The following is a 23,102-nucleotide window of genomic DNA, read 5'->3' on the forward strand; positions in this document are numbered from 1 at the left end:
TAACCTATTTTCACATTTTCTCAACATTTAACTGTCACAAGAAAAATGTTCATTGCAAAAAAAATTAGATAAGGGCAGAAAAATTGTAAGAAAATAAACTATAATTTATAATCCCATCACCTAGAGTGAAAGCTTGTAATCCTTTGCTGTATTTCCTTTGGCTTTTCATATCTTAGATTGATATACTAAATAAAATTGTGTTATATTCTATAGGCAGTCTTATATCCTTATTTTATCACTTAACATTACATATTGTAAATTTTCTCAGAATTATCTTTAATACTTTTTTAGAAGAAAATATGCAATGGATTTAATAACTTTTCTGATGTAACTGGGGAAAAAAGCACTTTTGGATTGAAGCCCTAGCTTTCCATAATTTGTCACATTCTTGAAATTCAAGCTATTTGGATAACATTTACACATTTACAACATTTTCTCTTGGCCAATGTTTATCTCACCTCATGTTTTCACTTTTAAAAGTAAGGAGATTCTCATTTCTCTGCATTGTTTATAAGGGACCCACTGAATGCTAGCAAATATACTGACTAAATGTTATAGCCATGAGTAATAGAGCTATGACTAACAGCTGCTTTTGACTAACATTCTTATAATTCTTTATAAGCTCTGGTACTGATCCTTGCACACATTTGAGAGTTCATTGCTCACCTTTGAGAGGTACATTAACTCTTTCAAGTCCCAGGGGCACCATTTAGTAAATGACTTCTTTAGTGCTCTAAATGTACCTTAGTGCTCTGAAAGAAACACATTAATCTTCAGAACATCCCTTGAGTACATAGGTCAGGAAGTGGAATTTTCTTGATTTTCTCAGCTCAAAATATTATAAAGTTTACATAATTCCACCAACAATTCTCACTGGATTCTATTTACCTAAATTTGTAAGTATCACCTAAATTGAAGACCTAAAAAAGAAGAATTATTTACACAAAATACTTTTTATATTTAATTTCTAGAGTAACTAGAAAAAGAAACCCAAACTCATAAATGTAATTGCATTATCATAATCATTCCAAGTGACTTACTACAGAAACAACTTCCTTAAGTCATTCAAGGAAATGATGATATAAAATGATACGAAAACTTGAAGGCAACTATCAGCTTTATACTTACAGTTGGAATTTGTTGATTACTGGACAAAAGAATACTCAATATCATAACCCAAAAGGAAAAACAAAATTGCTTAGTTTCATAAGTTCAGTTTATATGATGTAAGGCAATTTCATATGCCAAAGTGAAATTTAAGGTAGTTTCATAAGGTAAAGTAAAGTATAATTAGTATGAGAAATTTACAGGCTGCTATATTTAAAACTATGAGATTTTTTCCTTTAAATTTTTCTGTTACAAAATTTGTCACAGTGCAAAGATATTATATCTCTTAGATTTAGGTTACTACTTTTTAATTCTTATTTTGACTTTGAACATGTACATAATAGGAAGAAATAGCTTTTCCTTGTCAATATTGTTTACTTTTAAAGTTAGTCACATCCTATTTGAGGGAGTTTAACATTCCCAAATATTGCAATTCTCGGAGAAATGAAAACACAGGTCTTTAAAGAATGCCTTCTTTGGAATGAGAAAGTATATATAAAATTTTAGCCTAATTAGTGGTGTATAATTAAGGCTCAGTAATGTTAGCCAAAGTTTTTGAAATTAAAAAAAAATGGAATGTATATCAATTGTTTAACTCTAACGATTTCTGAAAATATTTATATTTATGCATGTTTAAATTTTTTTCTGAATTTAAGAGAACTCATGAAGCCCATTAAGCTCTCTGAGTAGCATGCCTTAAGAGAAAGAAAATGCAAAGAAGAGTAGTGCTGAGCCCTGAAAATCCAACCTTGCTGTGAGGATTGCTCCTGAAGAAGGAATGGGGAAGTGGTCTTCAGGTTCTATTGCAATGTGCAAAGAAGAAGATAAAATTCAAGCTAACCTAGGGTCAGTGCCCAGAGTCTGATGAGAGAGAAATTGCACAGAAGTCTCCAGATAATTCCAGGGATTCACAAAGATGAGGCAGCAGGGAGGTCATAGACTATCTGACCATTCTGAAGAAACACTGCTCTGGATAAGAATTTAGAGGATCAGATCCAGCACCTGGTATCCAGGAATAGTTAGTAGTTAGCATCTCAAGAAAAAGAAAAAAAATTAGGCTGGAGAATTCTTCATTTCTTTTGCCAAAAACTTAGAATGCAATGAGGATATTGATAACCATTCAGAGAAACCAGTAAAATGTAATATGTGAAGAAAGATTTCACTCAGTGGGCACAGAAATTCCAGAACATGAAAATTATAAAACTAGTTCCAGTGCCGATGGGCATGCAATTACTATGGCTGCTGCTCATCTGCAGATAGCAGTGCCTTAGCTACATGAATTGAGACTTCAAAAAATCAACCTAGGGAATATTTTACTTAGACGATTGTGTCCAAAAGTCTCTTCTTTGATATAGTATTCCTATACTACCTTGTAACAATAAATGTACTATGTGGTAACTTTTCTACATATATTATTTTAATTCTTATGATAACCACAATATAGTATGATTATCCCCATTACCCAGGGAAAAATCTGAGTTTCAGAAACATGTAGACATCAGTATCTCATTGAGTCAGGGTAACTCATCAGTGTGCCTAGCTTCAAAGGGTTTCTACCGCAGTTTTTTTTATAGCGGGGTTTTGTAATAATTAGGAAGATGATGTTTTGAAAGCTGTAAAGGCATTTTATTGGCTCACATGCTTGAAATAACCAGAGATAGGGCAGACCTGGCTCATTATGGGATTGATCGCTTCTGTTCTGTGGGTCAGCCCCTTGCTTCAACCAACCCCCCTCCACTCAGCTGCAGTAGGGCCACATGTCACATTTTGGTACCACACCATCAGGGAGAAAAATCCCCCAACCAGAGAATAACTGTTGTGCCCTTCATTCTGGTTGGACCAACTTAGCGCAAGTTCCCTGGACAGTCACTGAGATGGGGATGTGTGATTTACACTGAATGGTAGAGTTCCTTTTCTGCTGTCAGTGATGTGATCAACCCACTAGAACTAAATCACTGCTTCCTGGTGGCAAAGAAAAGGTATGAATGCTTGCAGGGATAGAAGGGGAACCAGTAATTTCCACTACCATTTATATTAAGCATGGAGTGAATATATAGAAAAAAAATTATATTTTTAAACCTTTCTGTCAGGTAAGTATTTTTATTCTAGTAAGTGCTTTTTACTTTTAAGCAGCTAATTATATCCCTATTATTTATGAAGCATTTCATGTGGCAACCCACTCCAGTATTCTTGCCTGGAGAATCCCATGGACGGAGGAGCCTGATAGGCTACAGTCCACGGGGACACAAAGAGTCAGACACGACTGAGCGACTTCACTTTCACTTTCATGTGCCATAAATAAATGAATAAATTCATAAATTAGCATAATGGCAATGGCTAAATGATTGTAGTTTTATTTCATAAAATTTGAGAGAGGCAAACATTCTAAATTACTATACTGAAAAAATAATAAATGTTGAAAACACTATAGATATAGGAAGTGTGGTGATGTATACCTGAAAAAGCAGTTTAAAGATTACTGGATAAGCTAAAAATAAATGAACATTGTTTTCGTGAGTTAATGGAATGAGCTTTGTGGTTAGTGTCCTGGTTACTGATCTTACAAAGGGATGATCACCTTAATACAGTCATCACTGATGATGCTAAATCAAGATAGAGCTGCTCACAGCAGGCAGCACTAATAAATAACCAACAAAATAAATTTGAAGGCATAAGAAGAAAGAACAAAATGTTATCATTATGGATCCTTTCTCCATTCTCAAAATACGGGTAACATGCCCAGGGAAGTACAAGGAAACCATGAAGCATTCACATAGGAACAGCAAATAGAGTAATATGACAATGAAATACTGTTCAGTACAAGAGAATGGGCTGAAATAAGCTATTTTCCTTGGCCTAATGCTACCTGACAGGACAGAAGCACAAGCTCCCTGAAGAACCACCTCTTCTCCTTGTCTTGTAAAACTAGCTATAACTTAATACAGTGCCAGGCACAAATACGCTGATCTCAATAAATATTTGTGGGACATATTGAAGGCAATGGCACCCCACTCCAGTACTCTTGCCTGGAAAATCCCATGGGTGGAGGAGCCTGGTAGGCTGCAGACCCATGGGGTCGCTAGGAGTCGGACACGACTGAAGCGACTTAGCAGCAAAGAGTGTAGTGATAAGCGCTAGTGGGAGCAATATTAAAAACAGCCACCATTCTCAGAGATTCCTTAGTGATTAGAATATTTATCCTTAAGGTGCTCATTGCATTCAAATATTCTCTCTCCCCAAGTTTCCTAAAGGAGTTCTACATGTCTTACCATCAGCATATCTTTTGTTACTTCATAAATAAAATAGTGCTGTCATTGGGGAAAGTGCCAAGCCACCTCCTTCTCCAGTTCCCATCTATACCTAACAGTACTCATGTTTCCTACTCCTGAGGGTCACATTGTCACCTGTACACTTTGCTCTATCTTGGATTGCCTCATCAATGTTCTTTAGCCTTTTCCAGATATTTTGGCTATATCTCTCTTTTGCCCTTCATTTATAGAAATATACTGTTTCTTTCCTTCCATATTTATTTTATTTTTTTAATGAACAACTGTACTTTTTCTGAACGTTCACATCCGTGAAGTTGACTCTGTCTCCCTATTTCTCTTAGTGACCATAGTAATCACTTTTAATTTCCCCAGTTCCCCACCACCTAAGTCAATTGCAACTTGACTTCTATCTCCAAAATTCTAATAAAATTACTCACAGATATTACAAGAGATCCTGATTTCCAAATCCAGTTGGACTGTTTCCAAACTCTTTGATATGTCTAAAGCTTTTGTTTGTATTGTCAACCACCAAATCATTTTCTTTAATGCTCTTTTATTCTCTTGCTCTTCCTTTTCCTTTAGATCTGTGGGCACGCAGAGACAATAAGGCTTCTATTCATCTATGATGTTTCATAGCAAGACCAACTTACTTTCAATATTTGTACCAGCCAAGCTGTGTGTGTGTGTGAAAGTTGCTCAGCCGTGTCCGACTCTGCAACCCCATGAGCTGTAGCCTGCCAGGCTCCTCTGTCCATGGAATTCTCCAGGCAAGAATACTGGAGTGGGTAGTCTTTCCCTTCTCCAGGGGATCTTCCCAACCCAGGAATCAAACCCAGGTTTTCTGCATTAAGGCAGATTCTTTACCTTCTGAGCCACCAGAGAAGCCCCAGAATACTGGATTGGATAGCCTATCCCTTCTTGAAGGGCTCTTCCTGATGCAGGAATCGAACTGGGGTCTCCTGCTTTGCAGGCAAATTCTTTACCAGCTGAGCTACCAGGGAGGCTGTGAAAGTGAAGTGAAGTCGCTCAGTCGTGTCCGACTCTTTGCGACCCCATGGACTGGAGCCTATCAGGCTTCTCCGTCCGTGGGATTTTCCAGGCAAGAGTACTGGAGCGGGTTGCCATTTCCTTCTCCAGGGGATCTTCCCGACCCAGGGATAGAACCCGGGTCTCCCACACTGTTGTACTCACCCTCAACAAGCTGAAACTCTTAAGCTCTTGATTAACGGCCCTTGATAATAACTCTTTTTCTGATGGATCTTTCTCTTTTTTAAAATTCCTCCAATATAAGTTTTACAAAAATTTTTCTCATATAGTGCTACATGCCTTAATCCCATTTATTTGCTAATGTAGCTCATTCTTTCACATGGATCACCATTCTTTTCTTTATCTTCTGAAAATGCTAACCCCTCCTCATTACTCACTTATTCTTTCTCTCTCTTTCTTCTTAATTGACGACTTTTTCAGGCCTCATGGATCATTGAAATGAGTTTATTTTAAAAAGTCATTTATTTATTTGGCTGTGTTGGGTCTTAGTTGCATCATGCAGGATTTTTCTTTGTGGCAAACAGACTCTCTAGTTGTGGCATACAGGCATTAGTAGTTGCAGCACACAGACTTTAGCTGCTCTATGGCATGTGAGATCTTAGTTCCCTGTTCAGTTCAGTTCAGTTCAGTCACTCGGTCGTGTCTGACTCTTTGCAACCCCATGGACTGCAGCAGGCCAGGCCTCCCTGTCCAGCACCAACTCTTGGAATTTACCCAAACTCATGTCTATTGAGTCAGTGATGCCATCCAACCATCTCATCCTCTGTCATCCCCTTCTCCTCTTGCCTTCAATCCTTCCCAGCATCAGGGTCTTTTCAAATGAGTCAGTTCTTCACATCAGGTGGCCAAAGTATTGGGGTTTCAGCTTCAACATTACTCCTTCCAATGAACAGTCAGGACTGATCTCCATTAGTATGGACTGGTTGGATCTCCTTGCAGTCCAAGGGACTCTCAAGGGTCTTCAACACCACGGTTCAAAAGCATCAATTCTTCAGAGCTCAGTTTTCTTTATAGTCCAACTCTCATATCCATACATGACTGCTGGAAAAACCATAGCTTTCACTAAATGGACCTTTGTTGGTAAAGTCATGTCTCAGCTTTTTAATATGCTGTCTAGGTCTAGCTTTTCTTCCAAGTAGTAAGCGTCTTTTAATTTCATGGCTACAGTCACAATCTGCAGTGATTTTGGAGCCTAAGAAAATAGTCTGTCACTGTCTCCACTGTTTCCCCATCTATTTGCCATGAAGTGATTGGACCTGATGCCAGGATCTTAGTTTTCTGAATGTTGAGTTTTAAGCCAGCTCTTTCACTCTCCTCTTTCACTTTCATCAAGAGTCTCTTTAGTATGTCTTGCCTTTCTACCATAAAAGTGGTGTCATTGGCATATCTGAGGTTACTGATATTTCTCCGGGCAATCTTGATTCCAGCTTGTGCTTCTTCCAGGCCAGAATTTCTCATGATGTACTCTGCATATAAGTTAAATAAGCACGGTGACAATATACAGCCTTGATGTACTCCTTTTCCTATTTAGAACAAGTCTGTTGTTCCATGTCCAGTTCTAACTGTTGCTTCCTCACCTGCATACAGATTTCTCAAGAGGTAGGTCAGGTGGTCTGGTATTCCCCTCTCTTTCAGAATTTTCTGCAGTTTATTGTGATCCACACAGTCAAAGGCTTTGGCATAGTCAATAAAACAGAAGATATTTTTCTGGAACTCACTTGCTTTTTTGATGATCCATCGGATGTTGGCAATTTGATCTCTGGTTCCTCTGCCTTTTCTAAAACCAGCATGAACTTCTGGAAGTTCACAGTTCATGTATTGCTGAAGCCTGGCTTGGAGAATTTTGAGCAATTCTTTACTAGCATGTGAGATGAGTGCAATTGTGCTGTGGTTTGTGCATTCTTTGGCATTGCCTTTCTTTGGGATTGAAATTAAAACTGACCTTTTCTAGTCCTGTGGTCACTGCTGAGTTTTCCAGATTTGATGGCATATTGAGTGCAGCACTTTCACAGCATCATCTTTTAGGATTTGAAATAGCTTAACTGGAATTCCATCACCTCTACTAGCTTTGTTCGTAGTGATGCTTCCTAAGGCCCACTTGACTTCACATTCCAGGAAGTCTGGCTCTAGGTGAGTGATAACACCATCATGATTATCTGGGTTGTGAAGATCTTTTTTGTACAGTTCTTCTGTGTATTCTTGCCACCTCTTCTTAATATCTTCTGCTTCTGTTAGGTTCGTACCATTTATGTCCTTTATTGAGCCTATCTTTACATGAAATGTTCCCTTGGCATCTCTAATTTTCTTGAAGAGATCTCTAGTCTTTCCTATTCTATTTTTTCCTCTATTTATTTGCACTGATCACTGAGGAAGGCTTTCTTATTTCTCCTTGCTATTCTTTGGAACTCTGCATTCAAATGGGTATATCTTGCCTTTTCTCCTTTGTTTTTCACTTTTCTTCTTTTCCCAGCTGTTTGTAAGGCCTCCTCAGACAGCCATTTTGCGCTTTTGCATTTCTTTTTCTTGGGGATGATCTTGCTCCCTGTCTCCTATACAATGTCACAAACCTCTGTCCATAGTTCATCAGGCACTCTGTCTATCAGATCTAGTCCCTTAAATATATTTCTCACTTCCACTGTATAATCGTAAGGGGTTTGATTTAGGTCATACCTGAATGGTCTAGTGCTTTTCCCTACTTTCTTCAATTTAGTCTGAATTTGGCAATAAGAAGTTTATGATCTGTGGCACAGTCAGCTCCCAGTCTTGTTTTTGCTGACTGTATAAACCTTCTCCCTCTTTGGCTACAAAGAATATAATCAATCTGATTTCGATATTGACCATCTGGTGATGTCCATGTGTAGAGTCTTCTCTTGTGTTGTTGGAAGAGGGTGTTTTTTCTATGACCAATGTGTTCTCTTGGCAAAACTCTATTAACCTTTACCCTGCTTCATTCTGTACTCCAAGGCCAAATTTGCCTGTCACTCCAGGTGTTTCTTGAATTCCTACTTTTGCATTCCAGTCCCCTATAATGAAAATGTATCTTTTTTGGGTGTTCTAAAAGGTCTTGACCGGGGATCAAACCCATGTCTCTTCCATTGCAAGGTGGATTCTTCCTTGGATCAATAAGGAAGTCCCTGCAATGACTTCTTAGCTTCCTGGCACCCAATCCTCAAGTATATCTTCTGCATTATTGTTTGGTTGTATGCCAAAAAATAACTCCAATATTACAGTATTTTTATTTGACCTCTACTGCATAGAGTAATGATCTCCACATGGAGATGTCCCTAAAGTGGATACAAAACAACGTACATGGCTTTAGGATCAGAACATCAGATGTGTTCTTCTATGCATAGAGCTATCCTGAGAAAATGTCTGTTAAATGGAAGAATGTAAGAATTCTCCTCTCAAAACATGTAGTCCAAATGTACAGTACTCATAATGCATTCTTATTTTATATATTCTCCAAGTTTTTACTGCAAATATATGTTGCAAAAAGTACAGCATTTAAATTGCAATCTGTTGTGTACTTTCTGCTATACTGCTCTGAATAAATATCTGAAACGCCTTGAGTGCTGAATGCCAGAGATGATTGAAATCCCTCTGAGCCATAAATTTAAAATGTGTTCTCTGTGATGGTGAAGATTTTGCATTATGCAAAAGATATAATTGGATACTCTATCCTGAGAGAAAGACAGGATAAATATTACAGAATTCCCTATACCTAATCCCTCTCCTTTTAAAAGTAGAAATAAACTGCATCAGAGTACATTAAAGTAGAAAATAAAATATAAAATGATACAAGTCAACATCTATTTTGTTTTTTTTATGATTCAAGTAGTCCATAATTTAAACATACAGACTAGAAGATAAATTTTTTCTTGGTGTTATTGTTAAATCCAGTCTAGCATCTCACTAAATGAATAAGAATTTCAGTCTGTTCAGTGAGGAATTATGTCCTTTTAAAATTTCAGAATCTGCCAAACTTCAGAGACTCTGACCTTCTGCTACCTCTAGCAAATCGAGGTAGAGTCATTTGTTGGTAGAGTTTTCCAAGCAGAGTATGCCAGAGATGAATAGACATTGCAATGTTCCTTAAAACCTCTAATTTTAGGGGCACTGAGTAAGCGAACAGTTTCTCAAATATTTCCCAAGCAAACTAGAGATATACAAATATTTTAAGAATTTAACTTACTCTTTAAAGATTTTTAATGGTGAGGAGGAAGCATATTTTATAAAGATAAGTCATTTTTAACATAGGAATTGTAATTTAATAGGTAGTCTAATCATCAAGAATTGATCCACCTGATTTAATTACTACATATAATCACCTATAAGTAGAGTCCTAAAAAACATACCTTGACTAAGAGGAATTAAATCAGATGCAAGCGTTAACTTATCCTAGTCACTGGTACAGCAGCTGGCAATAGTTAATAACAAATGTGAGAATGAGCATGTAGGTATAAACTGGTAACGGGGAAGCAGGAAAATGAAAAAGCAAGGGGCACAAGCTGAAGACTCTTTTTTAACCTCATACTTTTGTCTAGAATCAGCTCAATTGCCAGGTAAATAAAACTAAAGCTCTGTGATGGTGGTGGTGGTGGTGGTGGTGGTGGTGTTTTCTCTGGATCAGAAATAATGTTTAAAATCATCCATTTCTAGAAATACTGCCAGTCAAATGGAAAAATGACTGACATGTTTGTTCCATTGGCAGACGGTTTGGATGTTGATTTTTGTTAGTGTATGAGCTGTTTGGCTTGGGTGTCTATATACTGCTTTTTGTAGGTAACTAAAAATCTCTGCACCTGCCTAATCTCATATTTAACATTCAACAGTTGGTGGTGCTGGCAGGGATATCATTCAGAGATAAAAATCTCTACTACTCATGTCATTTTAGGTGAGCTACTATCAAAAATACGCAAATGGCAACCTGGATTAATTCAAATTTATATTCAGGGTTCTGACTTTGGTTTTTGAGCCTGCTAAAACACTTAATCTGATACTCAGTACTGAGCTTTATAAAGACATCACAGTAACATGAATATATAATCAGATTAAGCACATAAGAAGCAACTGGCATTTACCATATTTTGATTATTATAATAACCTGCAAATGCAGAACCACTGTCCCTAAAATTTTGGGAGCTTTTCTCTCATCATATTAATCTTTCTAATACAATAAGCTTTTCTGTATATTTCAGTTTCTAAATTGGATCATAATTGGGCTATAAAGTGTGTTAAGATCATATGTTTAGAGGTCTGATTTCAAAGAAGCAAGAAAAAATGCCTTGTAAAAATATCATAATGGTTATAGCATGTCTCCATGGATATGACAGACTATTGATTAAAATGTGATAGCCAATTTTTTAATTAAAGTGGGAAGAAAAATCACCAATTAAAGGTCAATATGATTTTAATACAAACTTACACTGTATACTTTTAAATGTGTACTACTTACTCAGAAACTATAACATCTCTTTATGCTGTTTATTTTTTTGTCTTACCAGAGAATACTGTTTATTGTAATTACAGCACGTATTTCAGCTTTTAATAACTGCTGTGTTCTGGGCACTGTTCTGAGGGCTAGAGATGTAACAGTCAAAAAGAAAATGTTCTGTTTTAGTATAGTTTTGTCTAAACATGAATTTTAAAAAACATGTATAGTTTTTGAATTATGATTTTCTCAAGGGATATGCCCAGCAGTGAGATTGCTGGAGCATATGGTAGTTCTATTTTTAGTTTTTTTTAAAAGAACCTCAGTACTGTTCTCCATGGTGTCTCTAACAATTTAGAGACTCACTGGTAGAGAACAGACATGTGGGCACAGGACAGGATGGACCAGGTGGAGGATGGCTGGGGGTGGGTGAGAGGTATTGGGAGACTGGGATTGACAGATGTACACTGCCATGTGTAAAACAGCTAGTGGAAACCAGTGTGTAGTGCAAGGAGCTCAGCTCGGTCCTCTGTGGTGACCTGGATAGGATGGGTTGGTGGGGAGGTCCAAGAGGGAGGAGATAAATGTATACATATGGCTGATCCACTTCAGTCTACAGCAGAAACTAATACAACATTGTAAAGCAACTATACCTCAAATAAAACAAGCAAACCCTATATGCTGAGGACAGCAGCCATGCTTTACCACAGCTGATTCTATAATGTTAGCCCTATTGCCACACTAAAGAGATAAAATATCTCAACATACAGAACTCCATTTTTTAAAGAATTTTATTTTTAAAATATATTTTTTACATTATTGGCTATGAATGAAATTTACTTTTATGATTCTAAAATTCCACATTGATCCACTACTTAATTACTGTCAAAGTAGAGGTGCTAATCAGCCCCACTAAAAACAACCTTATTTTTTTCGTTAGGTAAAAGGCAACATTTATTTGACTTTAGACTCAAATTTTAGACTAATCTTGACTCATCTATTTACCTCTATATATGATTTGCCATCAATTTATTTTGCAAGACATGCTCTGAAATTGCAAAGCTCCAAGGTTAAATGGTCTGTAGAGGCTGAGCTGCGTTTCATAATTGCTCTGAGTATTTAAATACACAAAGTATACATTTTTTTCAGGCTGAAATTATTGTGGCCAGATTCAAAGGGCCTTTTTATCTATGGGTTAAAGCAGACTCCAAAGTGCCTCCTGAGGAAATTTGGGACCAACCCTTCCCAACAGGCATTTTCTAAGGAGAAATGGGGTAGCTCTTATATCAGCTCCTTTAAAGGCCCCTCCTCCTTCCTTAGAAATGCTGGTCTACTCCCAGGCCACAGAACAATAAAGTGTGCAACCCTGATCTTCATCAATAATACAAAGCAGTTGCACTCCAAGCACTTGTTAGGGAATCCAACTACAAATTACTGCCGCTCAGTAGCCATCAAAACTTTAGTTAAGAGAATAATATCTGGAAAAATTTCTGAAGTGTAATTGAATCCACATAGAGGAACCATTAAAATCAACCCATGGGTTAAGGCTGACAAACAAGAGAAATACACACCCAGACAACCAAACTTTGTCCCCCACAGAAATATTTCTGGTCAGTTATGCTTTCCCCTTGGCATTGTACCCTGGGTCTGCACTGCAGGACTCAGTAATAAACAGTTCCATAAAACTACTTCGATGTAGTTACTGCAACAGTTTCTTGAGGATACTGTTTACTGTGTCACAGTGTCCCTTTTTATGAGAACTCAAAGGAGAAATTTTTCTCTGGATTCAGTGCTAGGAATAATTGTGCTTCTTCTAGGCAACAAGTGAGCTTCTTTTTTATTGGCACTGGGCAACATGTTTCCTCTAATGTCCTCTTTCCTTTGACTGCTTCAGAACTCAAGAGTCAGGTGTGTGGCTGGCTGCAAGCAAGTTTAGATGCCTTTATGGCATTCTTGAATTCATCTCATATTTTTTTCTTTTGCTCTCCTTCTCCCCCACTGCCATTTACTTTTTACTTCAATTTATCTAAATATCTGAAAGCTGCCATAAATCCTTTTCTGGAAAAGATGTGATACATAAGGAAGATGAATAACATGAGATAATAAGCAGCATATATTTTTCATTTTCTCATGTGAGTCCCCTACTTGACTCATTGACTGAGAGATTCTGAGCTTTGGCACCAGGGCAGTTGTCATAAATAGACTGGAAAAACAAACGAACAAAAAGCCCCTCATTCACAGCTTCTAATTGTGAAAGGATTCATCAGATATAATAATAATAATAATTGAAGCTATGAAATGAACATAGAGAATGTTTTTCTTCCAGTTACCACATAGAGAATTCTCAGAGTGGAAAGAGGCAAAAGAGAAAAGAAAAAAGAAACTGGAGTAAGAGGTAGTGTAGGGGCCAGCTTGCACATGTCCTGCTATGTCTGAGCCAGTACTCAGTAGCCTCACAAAAGTGATGAAGAGGGCTTTATAGAGAAATAAGAGTAACCACTGACCGTTGAGTACTTGCAGGCCTCAGAAAGGTGTAGATAAATAGCAAATTCTTCAGCAACCAGGCCCAGGAGTACATGGCTGGCGATTCAGAGGCTGTACACTGAGGGACAATGTTGTGGCTGGGATTATTGCAACAGAACCAGCAGAGCAAAGGACAGAGGTGTCAACATCAGGAACTATACCGGGCGTTCTCTATCAGGAGAAGAAGACCAGTGTGGCCCTCAGGTGAGAGTGAAGCAGGATTGCTCCTCTTCAACTACTCTGCTGGTAGCAGTCAGGGCCCCTGGAGATTAGTAACAGAAGCAGGATGAGAAACAGCAAGAGGACCCTGAAGACAGTGAGCTGAAATGAGACTGGACTAAACTGAAAATGAATACATTTTGTACTGGCAAAGGATGACTTATAAAGAACCTGGGTTAGTTTGTCCTTTAAAAGGTTGGTACGTCAAGTATAAGGAAATTATAAAGGGTAATATTTGGAAGTTGCGTTTTTGCACATTGTGACCAAAATATGAGTCTATTAAGTAAATAAATAATACTTATATATGAGTGTATATGTAACTTTTTAATCCAGAATCTCTTCATACCTCTGACAATTTGGTCTTTCTGAAGTCAATAATCATACAATGAAATGTGGATGTATCTAGATTATCATTAGCATTTCTGTTCTTAGGCTCCAAGGAGCAGTTGCTAAACACCAAACTACTTTTAGTTTATATGAGAACAACCCTCTCATTGTTCTCCTCCTATTAGTTTGAATTTTTTTGCTGCATTTTTACTGCCAAAATTTGAATGTATCCCATTCAACTTTGAATGTATATTCTATCTGGATTTTTCTCTTTCCCCTCTTTTATTTCCTACAATCGGAATTTCATTCTTCTCTCTACGTTATCTCTCAAATAAAATAAGATACAAATCTTTATCCCAAACCATATCTCTTTAAAATTCATACTGTGAACACCAAACTGCTACCTGGAATACAGATAGTCCTAGTATCACTAGTCATATTCCTCATTATAGCCTCAAACACAACATATTAAAACTGAACTTGTCAACTTTTCCTTAAGCCAGATACCATTGCCAGATTAACCCTCCATTCTCTTGAACCCCTGAACAAAATACATATTAATTATGTGCTTTTTTTTGTCTCACTTACCATATAAAATGAATCAAAGACTTTCTTTTTTATGTGTTTATTTTTAACTGGAGGATAATTAACAGTATTGTGGTGATTTTTGCCGTACATCAAAATGAATTGTCATTACCCTTTAGCCCACTGCATTCCCACTGTTATTTCTTCAGCATAGATTCACCTTTGTACCCTCCATTATTATGACTAGCTGTGGAACAAAGAACAAAGATTTTGGTGTTCAGATGAACCTAGATTGTACTACCTTCTGTGACTTTCAGCAAATCACTTAAAATTTACAGTTTCTTCATCTGTAAACTATAAATTAAATATAGCTGCCTTACAGGTTTGGTGTGAGGATAGCCTGAGATAATTTATCTGAAGTCTTAGCACAAGTCTAGAGCCTGCTTAGGAAAATCTGTTATCTCAATTATTCCCATGGACTGTAGCCCACCAGGCTCCTCCAATGCATAGGATTCTCCAAGCGAGAATACTGGAGTGGGTTGCCATTTCCTTCTCCAGGAGATCTTCCCAACCCAGGGATTGAACCAGGGTCTCTTGCATTGAAGATGGATTCTTTACCAGCTGAGCCACCAGGAAAGCCAATTATTATTTCCACAGTTGCTCCTTTCTTCCATCTAAGACTGCTGAGAATTACTGAAGAAAATCATGTGCATGCGTGCTCAATCACTAAGTCAGACTCTGAGACCCTGTGGACTGTAGCCCGCCAGGCTCCTCTGTCCACATGATTTCCCAGGTAAGAGTACTGGAGAGGGTCACCATTTCCTTCTTCAGGAGATCTTCCCTGCCCAGGGATTGAACCTTAGTCTCCTGCATTGGCAGGCAAGTTCTTTACCACTGAGCCACCAGGAAAGCTGGAAGAAAATCATACAATTTTGTAAATTCAGGGTCACGAAGGGTAGCTAGGCTTGCAATAATAATTCATTATTTTTAAATCAGCTTCTTCTTCCCCTTTTACTTTCAGAACAGTCTGAACTTTTACCATTCCCCATAAGTCATTTTATCTGTTTTTGTTCCATTTAATCTCAGGTATGATTTTTGTTTTCAACCTTAAAAACATAGTTGAGGTTGTCAGGTATATTTCTCTCATCTTTTTACCTTCACACCAATAAGTTTATCTCACTATGCCCCCTCTCATATTATTCCTTTGCTCCCAGTTTTAGGAAGAGAGGTGTCCTTCCCTTTTTTCAGTGTCAACACTTCTGTTCTTTTATCACTCATTTCTCATATTATTGCATTCAGAAATTTGTTCTATTAGCAATGTCCCTTTTCTACTACATCCTAAATATCCATTTCTATCACTCTTTGACTTAGTCTTTAAACAAAGTATGTATTTCTTATTTATTAATAAAATACTCCTAAAATGCATAGAGTTCAAAAATCTTTTGAATATTTTATCTTAAGTGGAGGTATCCTTGATATGGGGAAATTATCTTAATACACCCACTAATTTATAGATAGATTTTTAAGAAATTTGATTTTATTTTTTTCTTAGGCTATTAAAACTTTCTTATGAAAGAGTATCTTAAAGAAAATTATGATATTTTAACTAAATCCACAGTTTGAATCTAAAGCAATTGAGATTACTCTTTCCAATCAGTCCTTGGAAGAAGTCAAAGCAACAATTATATTTTATTTCTTTACTCTAGGCATATTTTAGAATTTCATGATGATATTAACAAAGAACAATATTTATTGAGTGGCTGGCATTATCAACTGTTATTCCGATGCTTTACAGATATTAGCTCATTTAGTCTGCCCCAACTCTATGAAGTAAATGATAATATTATTCCTGTTTCTTCAAGGAACAAATCAAGACTCTGAAAGATGACGTAACTTGCCCAAATACAAGTTATTAGTATTTATAAGTATGTCTGTTTTGAACTATAAGCCTTATCCCTTTTTGTATAAAGAGATCCTTATATTTTTCATTATTTTTTCAATGAAATTTATTTAACTTTTACAATATATTTATATATATATCTTTGATATCATAAACAACTTATCTTCATAATGGTTAAGCTATCACATAGAATTTTGAAATATTAGTAAGAAAGTGTTAACTCCAAAATAGTTAAGATTGTTTAGTAATGTAAATCTTCCTGCTTCTCTCAGATCCACAATCTCAATGTCATTTGTCAGAAATATTCAACATCTAAGGTCTTTGTCCTATGTGCTTGTAAAGAGACTGCTGAGATAAAGGGAGAATTTTCATTGCTAAGAGGGCTGAACAAGTGTCAAGCTGGTCATTTTTCAGCTTACAGGCCGATTAGTTACAACAGTTCAACTAGAAAGTCATTGCCCAGGGCAGTGTTTAAAGTGGTGGATTCTATGATATAAACTGGCAGAAGAACATTAAAGCAAGTGGGAGAAGAGGGTCCTTTTGGGGAGGAATGTGGTAGAAAACATGAAAAACAAAATGCACTTTGATGCTCTCTGGGACTTGATGGGAAGGCCACCCACACAAGTCACCTCCTATTGTAACTGCACAAAAGAGAGCACCCTCCTTGTACGTTTGCCTCTATTTCAAATTCCTTTTTTGTGAAGTAATGTGATTTAGCACTGGTGTCTGCTGGATAAAAAGAGTCTGATGAATGTGTGGCACTTTCTGTTATAGCATATACACCCCTGTAAGTGATGGAAGACCCTCACATAATTGGATCTGAAATGAAATAAAATGATGAAAAATTTAGCATAGCCTTTGTCTTTATATGCTACAGTGGGGACAGTCAAGAGGTCAGGATACTCGGAAATGATGAGGGGCATTTTATAGTCTCTGCTGGTAAAAATTTGTTTAACACAATCCCATGATTAAAAGGAGCATGCATCCTGCTGTGGCACCAAGGTACAAGAGAGGGAATAATAAATTGGTGCCATTGACAAGATGTCATTTGTTATCTGCTTTAAAATGTCAGGTCATGTCATTGTGGTGAAATATTTTCTCTCTTGATGTATGTCTTACAAAACAGGTTCAATGTTTGGCACTTTTCTATTTCAATAAAAGAAAACAGCTTTTAATCTGGAAAGCACTGTCACCAGGAGGAAAATAAGGTCATTCGAGACTCTTATTTGGCCATTTCTCTACAACCCTCCATTAGCACTATATTTCAATAACCCAGTTGGTCCAAATTTTTCTTTAATTTGTCTTTTGAGGAGTGTAATTATCCATCTGCTCTCTTGGCCAAAGGCAGAGAGAAAAAGGGATTTTAGATATTGCTAGGTTATGAAAAGTCCAAAACCTGTAACTGCATGTTCTTATGTGTTTTAACTATGTGATTATTAAGATTCTTCATAACTCCTTATCTCTAAAAGTCTCAGGATACAAACATAGAAAAAAAAAAGTTCTCCCAGAATATAGCAGTTAAAAATAACTGAAGAGAATTTTAAAAGCCAAAAAAGGAGAAAAAATTCAAAAGTCACATATTTGTGGGCTATGATACTGTTACACTGATACATAATTTAAATTACTATGAATGTAAATGATGTAGAATATAGGATATTAAAGACTCAGTTAAATTGTTTTCCATGTTTCACGTGTCCAAATTTTCAGTTTAATCTCATTGTAGTCACTTTGGGCCAAATACGTTTGTCTTGTGCTAGACCAAATTTATGTCTTGAATTATAGAATCATGCTTCCATTGAACTGGAGAAGCAAAATCTGTTTTGGATGGTAGTGGTGCAAAAGGTAATATCTGTTCCTAAGACACACGTAAGTCCCTGGGCCGGGTCACTAAGTGAGGATTCTTGGCTTCATGCAGGAAATTCAAGAATGAGAGGAAGTAGAGTGAAAACAGGTTGAAGATATACATTCCATAGACAGAATGACTTTCAGACACATGCAGCAATGAGTGGTAGCTTGCAGTAAGCAGTGGCAGTGAGCAGTAGCTGCAAGCAAGATATTAGTTCCTTGACTGGGAATCAAACCCTGGTCACTTGGATAAAAACCTGAAGCCCTAACTGCCATACCACAAAGGCTAGTGGCTAGAGCTAAATCCCCAGTCCTTGCATGCCTTGACAAAAAAAAAAAAAAAAAAAAAAAATTCTCATGATGAGACAGAAGGGAAAGAGAAAAGTAAAGAGTACTTTTGAAAAGCAGAGTATATGCAAAAAGATGCAAGGGCGAACGCAGTGAGAGAGTCATTTGGGGACATTTAAATCATTTTTAAGAGGGTATTCCAGGTCTTTGTTGTCTTTCTGGCCAATCATCTTGCTTTGCCACCATGGCTAATTTGCTTCAGGATCATCCCCTATGTGTTCCACCTTCCTGAGCTAAGAGAGATTTCAATGAAAGAGTTGGGCGGGGGAAGGGAGAGAATGGCAGACTTATTATGGCCTGGTGTCCCCTGTCTTTTGACTCCTGAGGAGCCTTTTGTGCATGTGTAGTGTCTCCCTTGCCCCAAGGAGGGGACATTTATGACCTCTTAATCTTTCACTCCAGAAAAGGCAATGGCACCCCACTCCAGTACTCTTGCCTGGAAAATCCCATGGACGGAGGAGCCTGGTGGGCTGCAGTCCATGGGGTCGCTAAGAGTGGGACACGACTGAGCGACTTTACTTTCACTTTTTACTTTCATGCATTGGAGAAGGAAATGGCAACCCACTCCAGTGTGCTTGCCTGGAGAATCCCAGGGACGGGGGAGCCTGGTTGGCTGCCATCTATGGGGTCGCACAGAGTCGGACACGACTAAAGCGACTTAGCAGCAGCAGCAGCAATCTTTCACTCGAGATTCCCAGGTGGCTCAGGGGTAAAGAATCTGCCTGCCAACGCAGGAGACACAGATTCGATCCCTGAGTCAGGGAGATACCCTAGAGGAAGAAATGGAAACTCAATCCAGTATTCTTGCCTAGAAAATCCCACGGACAGAAGAGCCAGGCAGGCAAGCTACAGTCCATATGATCGCAGAATGGGAAATGACTGAACACACACAACCCATCTTTTACTCAAATAGAGTTTAGCCCCGCTTTGTTTCTGCCATACTCTTATATTAAAGTGTCCTTAGGAGACAAAGCCTGGCTATTTACCCTGTTAATGTTGTTATTTCTATTTGAAGTACAAACTGGAGGCTGATTGTAAATGCCTAACCTGGAGCCCACCAATCTCCTGTCTCAGGAAATAAAAACAGGAGGTTAGTTGTAAGCATCAGGCCTGAAGCCTACCTTTTTTCTGTTTTAAGAAATGTGAACAGGAGGCTGGTTATAAATGTCTAATCTGGAGCCCGCCTAGCTCCCGCCTCAAAAAGACGAGGATGGCCTGGGGTATGTGGTTGTTAGTTTTTATGAGCTGGGTAATTTCATAGGATAACAAGTGGGAAGAATATTCTTGCTGTTCCAGGGAAGGGGGTGGGAATTTCTAGAAGCTGGGACACTACCTACTTCTTGTCCTTTTATGGTCAGCTCTGGAAATGTCTTGGAAGGAGGAGGAGTGTTTGTTTGTTTTTTTTCCAGTATTCTCGTGAAGGTATAATGAGCTAAAGATCAGTAACCAGACCAGGCTCATTGCCATTTTGGTTTTAGCTGGTTCCAGCTAGTTTTTGTTATATCCTGTTTTTCTCAATGGTTTGCTCAACTCTTCCTTCTTTTAACAATTGTGCCCTGCTCCCTTCCTTCCTGTCTCAGCAGGAAATAGATTACCCAACAAAAGGGAAGGTATCTTATTTCTTGTCAATATTTTACACACAATTCAGAATTGCAAGTATCCAACTACAAAGCCAGATAAAGTGAGAAAGAACAAAAATAGCTCTGACCAGTGTCATGAAAGAAAATCACTAGAGATGTTTTAAGAATAGTATTTTCCATACAACTGAGCATGGAAATTTGCCTAGAGAGTACCAATGAAATAGGAGGGAAGGGGGCAGAGCACAAATTTTAAAAGAATGATGAAGCCCAAGGTCACAAAACAAACTGATTAGAACCAGATAAATCCAAGATGGTGAATGAGTCAACTTCCACTAGACTTTGAGCCTTAGTATATTGTTGTTCACTAAATTATGTCTGATTCTTTTGTGACCCCATGGACTGTAGCCCACCAGGCTCCTCTGTCCATGGGATTTCCCAGGCAAGAATATGGGAGACAGTTGCCATTTCCTTCTCCAGGGAACCTTCCCGACCCAGAGATCCAACCTATGTCTCCTGCTTGGCAGGGAAGTTCTCTACCACTGAGCCTCAGTATAAGCTCATCTTAACACATTGCCAAGCTAAATGACACTCCCATCAGTGCCATGACAGTTCTGAGGTCATCCATCAAAGACCAAAAAGTGAGCAGTGGTCCAACTCCTGGAAATCCCTGCCCCTTTCCTGAAATGGTTAGATTAATCCTCCCATTCATACCCAGCCTATAAAAAACAAACCTAAAATATCTCGAGGCCAGCTCTAACCTTCTGAGATGGACCTTACTCTGTCTGTGGAGTGTATCTCTACCTAAATAAATCCACTTCTTATCTATCACTTTGCCTCTCATTGAATTCTTTATGCCATGAGACATTAAGAACCTGAGCTTCATTAAGTCCTGAAACCAGGTGTGTGATCTCAGTCAAAAGACCATGGATTTTGGCCAGGTTTGAGGCCAGGCTTCGTGGGTTCAAGTCCCAGTTTGAGGCTTACAGTTTCAACATAGGGGATAGCTCAGAGGTTTAGTGAAGACTGTTATGAAGAGATCAAAAGGTGAGCTCACAGACACCCTAACCTCACTTCAGACCAAGTGACAAGTCTCTCTTATTGTTGCTTTCATTTTTTTTAAAGCATTGGTCTGCTATTAAAAGTAGTGTGAAAATTAAAATCTTGTTAGCAGAAATCAACTATGTAAATCAATGTTGCAAATTCAAAGTTCACAGTAGCCAGGCCAGTCATTCTCTGAACCAGTCAGTGGGAGTGTTCAGTTTGAATGAAACTTCTCTGTTGTAGCTCAATTTTTCCAAATACCATTTTTCAGTAGTAAAATAATAGTATAAATTTCAGATTTTATACATGTGAAATATTCTGGGTATTTAAAGTATGTAAAAAAAAAAATCATGCAGACCAAACTAAAATTGCCTGTGAATAATGTGTGACCACCTTCCAGGTGCTATAATTAATTATTTTTCAAATGACTGAGGCATGTTTGTTCAGAACTTTGTAGCAAGTAAATTACATAGAATGGATTTGAATTATTATTTGCATCATAATTTGCATTAATATTATCTTATTATAAATCTGCAAAAATTGAAGAGGATATTACAAGTAAACAGAAATTTCATTGAACTTTTGCAACCTCTAGTGTTATTCAGGAGCCCAAAGGAAAAAAAGCAAACTCGGAAATACCATCTTCCTTCAGCTTAGCCATTGGTGGCAAGGCCAGCATAATCGAATAAACTAAAGGATAAGAACATTTGTGAAAGACAACTGATCTTTAAAGACTTCTATATACACAAGGAAACTCTTCCATATGATAATCTAACTCCCCCAGAGATTGCATTTAAATGAATTTCCTTTGGTGTTGGCAGCTGCTCCTTCCGTTATAGTTAAAAATATCAAGTCTCTATGTTCCTTTTATTTAAAATGTCTACATAGCTAATTTGGGTAAAGATAAAACTATGTTGCAACCATGCATTAATTCTTTAAAATTGTTAGTGCTTTTAGTGCATAAGAACTAAGCATATCTATTTTGAAGAGAAGAAAAAGTTTAAGAGAAATTTCACACAGCACAACATGTTGCTATATATATGTAAGCCTAGAGGTGGAATGGTCTAATGTATCTTTAAGATAGTTTAATATAAATAAAAAATTATCTCCAAATTCCACAGAAAAACAAAAAGCCAACAGTATAGCCTATAAAGAAGGGATATGAAATTTGCACAAAAGACGTTTAACGTGGCAGAATGATTTACTGAAACATTAACTTGGATTTTTCTTGGATTTCTATAAATGCTTTCTCTTCCTGATTCCAAGAAGATGGTCAGTATTGTTTTTTCTTCACTCAGGGGCTGCAGAACAGTCAGGTCCAAAGGAGATATCCCTAGGCACAAGAAGCTAAGTGATCTTCTAGGTTTTGCCTGTAAGAGTTAAAATTCCATACAATTATCCCAGAAGGGAAAGAAGGAAAACAACAAAAGTTACTAAATGAAGAACTGTTGGCAGAAACTTCTTCCAAACCTGTAAAAGGAACAAGAATTTTATTAGTACCATAGCATCCTGGAAATCGCAGGGTCTCAGGGGAGAATGTCTGTGCAGTGCACTTAGAGAGACTAAACACTTGAAACTCAGCATCGCCACCTTGCAAGTCGATAATGGTTTATCTTGGTATCTGCATTAGTAAGACTAAGTTGGCTTAGACACTGAGCACATCAACTAGGACCAGTGTAGACTGAACCAGAGGACGGTTCCCTCATGTGTTTCACAGCTCATAAGAACCTAGGGAACTTTGTTCAGTTGTCTATATTTCATCTTTATGTTCTGCTCCTCTAGACGGTCATTATGACTGCTTTATCCAGGGTGGCCAACAAACTGCCTATTACTAAAATCAGAAAATGCTTATTAAGAAATTTAATTGCTACTTCTGACATTGTCTGTAGTTCCTTTCTTCTTGAAATGCTATCTCTCATTACATTCTGTGATTGCTTTCT

The 23,102-nt window shown here is 37.6% G+C and overlaps 1 protein-coding gene across 45 annotated transcripts in view; it reads left to right on the plus strand.

Annotated features, from left to right (window-relative positions):
* LOC145547098 (uncharacterized) overlaps positions 1–23,102 on the plus strand; it is a 745,699-nt gene that overhangs the window by 208,249 nt on the left and 514,348 nt on the right. For 2 of the 45 annotated variants that reach the window (XR_014083540.1, XR_014083542.1), the window contains one exon: positions 1,764–2,505. The exons of 42 other annotated variants lie outside the window; for them this stretch is intronic. The gene's annotated coding sequence lies outside the window, so the exon portion shown is untranslated. Of the gene's footprint in view, positions 1–1,763; positions 2,506–23,102 lie in introns of those variants that run through there. One more of the 45 variants, XR_014083552.1, reaches the window with a different exon arrangement.

The sequence above is a fragment of the Giraffa tippelskirchi genome, chromosome 1, assembly GCF_054371585.1.
Source record: "Giraffa tippelskirchi isolate mGirTip1 chromosome 1, T2T-mGirTip1v1.2.pri, whole genome shotgun sequence".
Lineage (NCBI taxonomy): Eukaryota > Metazoa > Chordata > Mammalia > Artiodactyla > Giraffidae > Giraffa > Giraffa tippelskirchi.